Raw genomic sequence first — 11407 nt, 5'->3', positions numbered from 1 at the left:
CATCCTTCTGCAGCCCCTAGAATTAAGGGCCCTCTTGTAAAACGGAAAGGGGAGAGATGTAGGAAGCATTCAAACCAGAGTGACTCCATTTTGAATAAGGGCTAAAAAAAAATGAAGCTGGATCACCAACTGGCAATTAAGGGCTGCACAGCCTGCAATTGCCTTACTCAATTAACTTTCTTTTAAAAAAGTCACCTTATGCTAATAATGATAGCTGTGGTGGTTTTTACAAAAAAGAAAAGGGGAGCATGTTGGGAGAAAAGCGGAGTGGTGGGAGAGAAGCTGAGGCAGGGCTTGCATGTCTGCTAGACTTACTGACTCCTTGCTTCTAGCATTCCCAGTATCTCAAGCAGCCATATGCTTCTGGTACACTTGATACACTGTTTCCTTTTAACCCCCACATCCTCACCACCTGTTTCTTTGAGCACCAGTAAATAGTGTGGGCCTCCAGAGCTCGGGGGCCTTTGCAGCCTCCACCCTTGCGATGGCCTCCCAGTCACACTTTCTCTCTCAAACTGTCTTTTTCTCATTCCTTTGACTCCGCCGGACTTTGTCACCCCTACGACTTGGTGTTGGGTCTGATCACCCCAAGGAGACTGAGGCAAGAGAATAGCTTGAACCTGGGAGGCAGAGGTTGCAGTCAGCCGAGATCGCACCACTGCACTCCAGCCTCAGGCGACAGAGCGAGACACCGTCTCAAAAAACAAAAACAAAAACAAAAACAAACCTAGAAAGACACAAGCTGCAAAAACTGACTCAAGAAAAACGAGAAAATGTGAATAAATAGATAACAACTAAAGAGACTGAATTAGTTATTTTTAAAAAACCTTCCCACAATTAAAAGTCTAGAACCAGATGGCTTCACCGATGAATTCTACAAAATATTTAAAGAACTGATGCCAGCCTTCACAAACTCTTCCAAAAACAGAAGAGGAGGGAGCACTTCCTAACTAATTATCTGAGGCCAACATTACCTCAATACTAAAACCAGACAAAATAATCACAAGCAAAGAAAACTACAGATTAATATCACTTATGAATATAGACATAGTAAATTCTCAAAAAACTAGCAAATCAAATCCAGCCACATATAAACAGTACTACATGCCATGACCAAGTGGCATTTATCCCAGAAATGTAATGTTAAGTCAACATACAATAATCAATTAATGTAATACATCATATTAATAAAGGATAAAACCAAATCACTACATGTCAATAGACACAGAAAAACCATTTCACAAAATTCAGTATCCTTTCACAACAAAAGCACTTAGCAAACAAAGAATAAAAGGAAACTAGGGCCGGGTGCCATGGCTCACACCCATAATCCCAGCACTTTGGGAGGCCGAGGCGGGCAGATCACTTGGGTCAGGAGTTCGACACCAGCCTGGTAAACATGGTGAAACTTCAGTTCCACTAAAAATACAAAAATTCGCTGGGCGCAGCCCACGCTTGTAATCTCAGCTACTTGGTAGGCTGAGGTGGGAGGATCACTTGAACCTGGGAGGTGGAGGTTGCAGTGAGCTGAGACTGCATCACTGCACAGTGAGACTCCGTCTCAAAAAAAAAAAGAAAAAAAAAAAGGGCCAGGACAGCACTCCTAGCACTTTGGGAGGCCAAGGCAGGAGGATTACTTGAGTTCAAGACCAGCCTGGGCAATATAATGAGACCCCCATCTCAAAAAAAATTTTTTTTAATTAGCCAGGCCTAGTGGCACATGCCTATAATCCCAGCTACCTGGGACGCTGAGGTGGGAGGATCACTTGAGCCCATGAGGTCAAGGCTGCAGTGAGCCATGATGGTGACACTGCACTCCAGCCTAGGTAACAAAGCGAGACGCTGTATCAAAAATAAACAAATAAATAGAAGAAATTTCTTAAACCTATAAACATATTCTACCAAAACCCAACAGCTGATATCATACTTACTATTAAAAGACTGAAAGCTTTCTCCCTGAGTTCAGGAACAATAAAAGGATGTTCACTCTCCTCATTTCCATTCACCATTGTACTGGAGGTTCCAGCCAGGATAATTAGTCAGGAAAATGAAATAAAACACATTCAGATTAAAAAGGAAGAAGCAAAAACATCTCTATTCACAGATGACATGATCTTGTATATAGATAATTCAAATAAATCAACTCAAAAACTATTAAGGCCATCAAATGAGCCAGCAAGGTTGTAAGAATCAAGATCAAATTACTAAAATTAGTTGTGTTTCTATATGCTTTAATAAAAAATGCAGACATAAAAATATTTCAACTGTAATAGCATCAAAAATAATAAAACACTGAGGAATAAATTCAATTAAGTAAGTATAAGACTTGTACAGTAGAAACTACAAAACGTTGTTGAAAACCATACCTAAATAAATGGAAAGACATCTGGTGTTCATGTATTAGAAAACTTAAAATTTTTTAAGTCAGTACTTTCCAAAGTGATCTACAGTTTCAATGTAATTCCTATCAAAATTCCAACTGCCTTTCTTTGCAGAAATTGACAAGCTAATCCTAAACTTCATATGGAAATGTAAGGGACCCAGAAACATCAAAAGCAATATTGAAGAAGAATAAAGTTTGAAAGTCTCATTCTTCCCTATTTCAAAATTTATCACAAAGGTACAACAACAAAGACACTGTGGTACTGACCGAAGAAGAGACATATAGATCACTGCAGTAGAATTCAAAGTCCAGAAAAAAAATAGCTTCATACTTCTATAGTCAATTGATTTTTGACAAAGATCCTAAGAAAATTCAATAGAAGGTAAGAATAGCCTTTTCAACAAATTGTGTTGCAACAAACTGATATCACCATGAAAAAGAAATAAATTTAGACCACCTCATACCATATTAAAAATTAGCTTGATCCCATCTCTACAAAAAATAAAAATTAGCCATGTGTGGTGGCATACCCCCATAGGCCAAGCTACTTGGGGAGATGTGGTGGGAGGATTGCTTAAGCCCAGGAGGGCAAGGCTGCAGTGAGCCATGATCACATCACTGCACTCCAGTTTGGGCAGCAGAGCAAGACCCTCTCTCTAAAACAAAAAAACAAAACCATTAACTTAACATGGATAAAATACCTAAATATAAGAGCTAAAACTAGAAAATTCTCAGAAGAAAACAATGATGTAAATCTTCATGACCCTGGACTAGGCAACAGTTTTTCAGACATTACACCTAAAGTACAGACAGTCAACAAAAAAATTAGTTGGACTTCATCAAAATCTAAATATTTTGTGCATTAAAGGGCGCTATGAATAAAGTATACAGATAACCTGCTATTTGCAAATCATATATCTGAGAAGTGTCTTATATTTGGAATATATAAAGATGTCTTACAACTCGACAACCAAAAGACAAATAACCCAATTTAAAAATGGGCAAAGGCCGGCTGTGGTTGCTCATGCCTGTAATCCCAGCATTTTGGGATGCAGAGGTGGGAGGATCACTTGAGCCCAGGAGTTCCAGAACAGCCTGGGCAACACAGTGAGACCTCAGATCTACAAAAAATAAAAAAATTAGCTAGGTGCAGTGGTGCACAGCTGTGGTCCCAGCTACTCAGGAGGCTGAGGCAGAAGGATCACTTTAGCCCAGAAGGTTGAGGTTACAGTGAGCCACAATCATGCCACTGCACTCCAGCCTGGGTGGTGGAGCAAGACCCTGTCTCAAAAAAAAAAAAAAAGTCAAAAAACATAATTAGGCATTTTTCCAGAAAAGATACACAATGGCCAACAAGACATGAAAATTATGTTCAACACCACTAGTCATTAGGTAAATGCAAATGAAGCTATAAGATATTACTTCCTACCTACTGGCATGACTACAATAAAAAATAACAACAGTTGGCAAGGATGTGGAGAAAATAGAAGCCTCATACATTACTGATAGGAATGTAAAATGGTACAGCCATACTGAAAAAGTTTGGTGATTCCTCAATAATTTAAACATAGAATTACCATAAGGTCTAGTAAACCCACTCCAAACCCACAAGAATTGAAAAACAGGCATTCAGGCCGGGCGTGGTGGCTCACGCCTGTAATCCCAGCACTTTGGGAGGCCAAGATGGGCAGATCACGAGGTCAGGAGATTGAGACCATCCTGGCTAACATGGTGAAACCCCGTCTCTACCAAAAAATACAAAAAATTAGCTGGGCGTGGTGGCAGGCGCCTGTAGTAACAGCTATTTGGGAGGCTGAGGCAGGAGAATGGCGTGAACCCAGGAGGTGGAGCTTGCAGTGAGCCGAGATTGCGCCACTGCACTCCAGCCTGGGCGACACAGTGAGACTCCGTCTCAAAAAAAAAAAAAAAAGAAAAGAAAAACAGATGTTCAAATAAACATTTGTATATGTGAATATTCACAGCAGCACTATTCACATCAGTCAAAAATGGAAACAATTCAAATGTCCATCATTGATGAAGGACTAACAAAATATGCTATATTAATACAAAAGAATATTATTCAGTCATAAAAAGGAATGAAGTTCTGATACAAGTTATAACATGCATGAACCTTGGAAACATCATGAAAAGTGAAATAAGCCAGACAGAAAAGGCCACTTATTGCATGATTCCATTTATATGAAATATCCGGCACAGGTGAATTCATAGAGACCAGAATGCATATTGGTGGTTGCCTGAGGCTGGGAAAAGGAAAGGAATGAGGAGAAAATACTTAATGGGTACAAGGTTTCCTTTTTGGGTGATGAAAAAGTTCTGAAACTAATACTGGTGGTACTTGCACAACATTATGAATATCCTTAATGCCACTGAATTGGACTTTAACATGGTTCAAATGGTAAATATTATGCAATGCATATTTTACTAGAATAAGAAAAAGTAGTAAAATGCAAATCAGTTATCAAAACTAGCCTTTAAAATGCTTAAAGAAATCTAATAATTCTAAAACATGAATTATGAAATGTTTAAGAAATCAAAGTTAAATCTGTTGGTGACAGAATAAAACAAAATGCTAAGAAGAAAAAATGTAATGCTGACTGATGGCAAGGAAATTCTGAAATTTAGGGTAAGAAGAGCTACTGTAGTTATTAACCAATGTGAGTACTCTTATGTAAAGTGGCTTATAGGGTGAAAGTTCTTTAAGCAGCATAGATCTGACCAGGCATGTAATTCCAGCACTTTGGGAGGCTGAAGCAGGTGGATCATCTGAGGTCAGAAGTTCGAGACCAGCCTGGCCAACATAGAAACCCCATTTCTACTAAAAATACAAAAATTAGCTGGGCGTGGTGGCAGGCACCTGTAATCCCAGGTACAGGTACTCGGGAGGTTGAGGCAAGAGAATCGCTTGAACCCGGGAGGTGGAGGTTGCAGTGAGCCGAGATCATGCCATTGCACTCCAGCCTGGGCAACAAGAGCAAAACTCTTTGTCTCAAAAAAAGAGAAGAAGAAGAAGAAGAAAGAAGAAGAAGGAGGAGAAGAAGGAGAAGAAGAAGGAGAAGAAGAAGGAGAAGAAGAAGGAGAAGAAGAAGGAGAAGAAGAAGAAGAAGAAGAAGAGAAGAAGAAGAAGAAGAAGAGAAGAAGAAGAAGAAGAAGCAGCAGCAGCAGCAGCAGCAGCAGCAGCAGCAGCAGCAGCATAGATCCTAAGGGAGGGGCTTTGAGACAGCTGACTAGAGGCATCTGGTACTCACCTCCACGAAGAACCAAAGTAGCAAGTAGATAATCATATTTCAAACAGATCATTTAACAGAGAACACTGGAATTAGAGAAGTGACAGGAAACACTAAAGAGAGGAAGGAGAGGGAAGCGAAGCAGCCTGCTACCTGGGATCAGCTGGGAACCTGGAGAGGCTCCAGGGGAGCCCCTATCCAGGGGAAAGGATATGTGAGTGGCCCCCAGTGTCCACATTTCCATTGCAGACTCCTTCCCAGCCACAGGAAAGCCCCTAGACCCTTTCAGGCCCTGAGAATAAGCTGCCTGAAGAATGCATAATGACATGGCTCCAGAGAGGGGGCTCACACTGGTTCCCACACATACTCCAAGCCCTAAGCAGTTACAGCAAGGCACCATATTGGTTGCTAAGACTCACCAGACTGCATCCTGCCTGGGGGCCCAATAGCCCCTGCATCTCCAATCTTTGGAGCCCCATTGACGTTTCACACCCACAGCCACCATTGCAGCTGACTGTGCCACCAGGGCTAAAGCGCAAGAGAAGGCATTGGCAAGGATCCTGCTGCCCCCAGCAGTGAAGCTGCAGCACACCTTCACATGGCCTGAGGACAAACTCCCTTACCAGCAGTAGCTACCACATCAGACTGCCTCCACCAGGCCAAAGTGTGAGCACCCACCTGCATATAACTGCTACCAACTGAAAGCAACCTGTCCTCTATAGTAGCAGGGCTGTTGCAGTTGCTGCTGTCCCCATTCAAACATTCTGCCTTGAGCTTGAGGAGTGCCCTGCGTCTACCTTACACAGCCAATGCCTAAATGCACCACCTGGGGAACTGAGGACAGGTCCACCCAGCCTGGCTCAACCCTCGCTGTGACCTACCATGCCATCCAAGGGCCTAGAGGCTGCCCAGCAAAGACCACCACTGGTGGCACATGGGCATTCATCTTGAAGGCCTGAGGTTGGGCCCACCCAACCTGCCACTGCAGGTACCCACCTGCAGCTGGTACTCATGTGCACATGCCACTTGCAGGCCTCAGGACTATCTTGTATAACCCATTACAGCCATCATAAATACCAGTGTGGATAGCTTGGGAGCAAAAGGCTTGTACCACCACTGCAACTATCATTGCCCACACCATACCTGCATCCAGGAGCCCAAAAACCTACCCACCTTCCCAGCTTGCCACTGCCACTATTGGCACCCAAGCAAGCCACCTAGGAGCCCAAAAGACAGCCACCCCCCAGATCTAAAATAACACTGGTATCAACATACACCACGCTGAGACCCAAGGACAGGTACATTCAGCCCGCCACTGGAATCAAGGGACCAAGGACAGGCCCATGTGGTGTCCCTGTCCCCAGGAAAACCTCACCACAGCCTCCACCAATAATAGCATCCTAAGCCACTGAGGAAATCACAAACATCACCATATACTAAATCAACTCAGCATGGTAACGACTGAAACATTAAGACCTAAAATTATAAAACATTGGTCTATGCAAATCACTTATGGCTAAAACCTCGAAAGCACAGAAACAAAAACAGACAAATGGGACTATATAAATAAAAACCTTTTGCACAGTAAAGGAAACAACCAACAGAGTAATATCATTGAACTGAAGAAAATATGTGCAAATGAGTCATCCTACAAAGAACCAATATCCCCAATATACAAGGAACTCAAACAACTTAACAAGATAAAACAAACAAACCCATTAAAAAGTGAGCAAAGGACATGAATAGACAGTTCTCAAAAGAATACACACAATTTCCCAATAGGTATATGAATAAAAATGCTGAACATCACTAATCATCAGGGAATGCAAATCAAAACTATAATAAGATATCATCTCACCCCAGTTAGAATGGCTATTAAAAAGAAAAAGTAACATGCTGGCAAGAGTGTGACGGGAATGCTTATACTCTGTTGGTGGGATTGTAAATTAGTATAGCCACCACGGAGAACAGTATGGGAGGTTCAAAAAACTAAAAATAGAACTACCATATGTTCCAGGAATCCCACTACTCTGTATTTATCCAAAGGAAAATAGATCAGTATATCAAAGGGACACTTGTGAGCTTACTGCAGCACTATTCACAATAGAAAGACATGGAATAAACCTCAGTGCCTATCCATGGACCAATGGATTAAAAATGCACATACATACACACATACAATGAAATACTATAATCTATAAAAGAATAAAATCTTGTCATTTGAAGCAACATGGATGGAACTAGAGGTCATTATGTTAAGTGAAATAAGCCAGGCACACAAAAACAAATATCACATATTCTCACTCATATGTGAGAGCTAATAAAGCTGACCTTATGGAGGTAGAGAATAGAATGATAGATACCAAAGGCTGGAAAGGGTGTGGGTTTGGTGGGAGTTGGGGGAGGATAAAGAGTGATTAGTTAATGAGTACATTCAGTTAGATAGAAGGAATAAGCTCTAATGCTTGACAGCACAAGAGGGTAACTATAGTTAACAATGTATTGTATATTTCGATAGCTAGAATAGAGGACTTGAAATGTTTCCAACACAGAAATAATAAATACTCAAGGTGTTAGACATCCCAAGTACCCTGACTTGATCATTATACAGTCTATACATGTAATAATGTATCCCATGCACCCCATAAATTTGTACAAATATTATGCATCAATTAAAAATAGAAGTATAGATACTAGAAAGGCTCAATTACTGTCCAACCTCTAGGAGCTAAGTTATAGTCCAAGAATCCTTCACCTCTTTCCTTCAGCTCAATTCATTTCCAAACACAAGGTGAATAGTATTTGAAGTTAGGACAAGAAACTACAATTTTATTCTAACTCCCCATTCAGCACAACGTGCTCATTTTCTTTCTTATTTTCTTTCTTCCCATCCATGGAAGTAGTAGGATCATTTTCTTTACTTTAGCTTTCCCTGCAACTGTAGAGGCTAAGTTGCAGAGGTAGAATTCTTACTTCCTTATAGTGGGGTAAATATACAGTAGGGTTAGGTGGTAGATCTATGTAAATTAAAAAGAACAGAGTAAAGCAATAACATGGGATTCTAAACATTGCTAAGATTTTTTCACACAGAGTATCTTAAAAATGGGATTAAGTTATTGAAATAGCCTAATTGTTACAACCCTCACCTGAAATTAAATAGATTAATAAATTTTTAAAAATATTTCAACTTTTTTTTTTTTTTTGAGACGGAGTTTTGTTCCTGTTGCCCAGGCTGGAGTGCAATGGCATGATCTTGGCTCACCGCAACCTCTGCCTCCTGGGTTCAAGTGATTCTCCTGCCTCAGCCTCCCGAGTAGCTGGGATTATAGGCATGTGCCACCATGCCCGGCTAATTTTGTATTTTTAGTAGAGATGGGGTTTCTCCATGTTGGTCAGGCTGGTCTCAAACTCCTTACCTCAGGTGATCCGCCCGCCTTGGCCTCCCAAAGTGCTGGGATTACAGGCGTGAGCCACTGCACCCGGCCTAAAATTTCAACTTTTATTTTACATTCAGGTGGTACATGTGCAAGTTTGTTACCTGGGTATATTGTGTGATGCTGAGGTTTGGGGTATGACTGACCCCATCACCCAGGTACTGAGCATAGTACCCAATAGTTTTTCAACTCTTGGTCCCCTCCCTCCCTCCTCTAGTCCCCAGTCGCCATCTTTATGTCCACGAGTACAGAATGTTTAGCTCCCACTTATAAGGGCGAACACGTGGTATTTGGTTTTCTGTTCCTGCATTAATTTGCTAAGAATAATGGTCTCCAGCTGTATCTACGTTGCTGCAAAGGATATAAAGTTGTCTTTTACGGCTATGTAGTATTCCATGGTATGTATGTGCCGTATTTTCTTTATCCAGTCCACCACTGATGGTCACCTAGGTTGATTTCATATTTTGCCATTGTGAATAGTGCTGCAATGAACACACGAGTGCATGTGTTTTTTTGGTAGAATAATTTATTTTTCTTTTGAATATATACCCAGTCATGGGATTGCTAGGTCAAATGGTATCTCATGGGAGATATAGATATGGATATAGATATAGATAGATATAGATACACCCAGTCATGGGATTGCTAGGTCAAATGAATTGCTAGGTCAAATGGTTTTAAGTCCTTGAGAAATCTCTAAACTAATTTCCACGGTGGGTGAACTAATTTATATTCCCACCAACAGTGTATAAGCATTCCCTTTTCTCTGCAGTCTCAGTAACATCTATTGTTTTTCGACTTTTTTATAATAGTCATTCCAACTGGTGTGACATGGTATCTCTTTGTAGTTTTGATCTGCACTTCTCTGATGACTAGTGATGTTGAGCATTTTTTCATATGTTTTCTGGCCACTTGTATGTCTTCTTTTGAGAAGCATCTGTTCATGTTTTTTTGCCCATTTTTAATGGGGTTATTTGTTTTTTGCTTAAGTTCCTTATAGATTCGGGACATTAGACGTTTGTCTGATAGAATTTGGCTGTGAATCTATCTGGTCCAGGATTTTTTTTGGTTGGTAGATGTTTTATAACAGATTCAATTTTGGAACTTGATATTGGTCTGTTCAGGGTTTTCATTTCTTTCTGGATTCAATTTTGGGAGGTTTTTTCAGTAATTTATCCATTTCGTCTAGCTTTTCTTGTTCATGTGCATAGAGGTGTTCATAATGGTCCCTGAGGATCTTTTGTATTTCTATGGGATTCGTTGTAATGTCATCTTTGTCATTTCTGATTGTGCTTAGATTAATACATTTATCTTCATAAATTACCATTTAAACACATGAGAAAGCTTCCCAAATCTATTTAAAACGTCATCACTCTGGTTGCATCCTCATTCAGAACTGTGGAAATTCTGTATGCCTTTAGTCCCAGCTACTTGAGAGGCTGAGGTGGAAGTATCACTTGAGCCCAGGAGATAGAGGCTGCAGTGAGTTGAGATCACACCACTGCACTCCAGCCTGGGTGACAGAGTGAGACCCTGCCTTAAAAAAAAAAGAAGAGGCCAGGCGCGGTGGCTCATGCTGTAATCCCAGCACTTTGGGAGGCCTAGGTGGGCAGATCACAAGGTCAGGAGATCAAGACCATCCTGGCCAACATGGTGAAACCCCATCTCTACTAAAAATACAAAAATTAGCTGGGCGTGATGGAGCATGCCTGTAGTCCCAGCTACTCGGGAGGCTGAGGCAGGAGAATCGCTTGAACACGGGAGGTGGAGGTTGCAGTGAGCGGAGGTCACACCACTGCACTCCAGCCTGGCAACAAAGCGAGACTCCATCCCAAAAAAAAATTCCTACAGCTACTTAATAGGTGCACAATGATCATATACAATTGTCTTTGCATATTCCTAACTTCCTGGACTGGAAGTGGTCAGGGACAGAAGATAAGCAAATAATGATTTTATGAGTATAATTTTTCTAAATGTATTATTATATAATTAAGATGATCACTATGCAAATATAAGATCTTTAAGATTACTCATCCATTTCCAAAGGACTTAAAATAGTCCTTATACATTTTTAAACATTGATATAATTTATATCACAATTTATCCATCTAAAATGTACAATTCAGTGTTTTTATATTTACATAGTTTAAAACTTTTTTTTTTTTTTTTTTGAGACGGAGTCTCACTCTGTCGCCGAGGCTGGAGTACAGTGGTGCGATCTTGGCTCACTGCAAGCCTCGCCTCCCAGGTTCACGCCATTCTCCTGCCTCAGCCTCCCGAGTAGCTGGGACTACAGGCGCCCGCCACCACGCCTGGCTAAGTTTTTGTGTTTTTAGTAGAGACAG

This window comes from Trachypithecus francoisi, unplaced genomic scaffold, assembly GCF_009764315.1.
Source record: "Trachypithecus francoisi isolate TF-2019V2 unplaced genomic scaffold, Tfra_2.0 Contig00054, whole genome shotgun sequence".
Classification (NCBI taxonomy): Eukaryota; Metazoa; Chordata; class Mammalia; order Primates; family Cercopithecidae; genus Trachypithecus; species Trachypithecus francoisi.
This window is presented reverse-complemented; position numbering follows the sequence as displayed.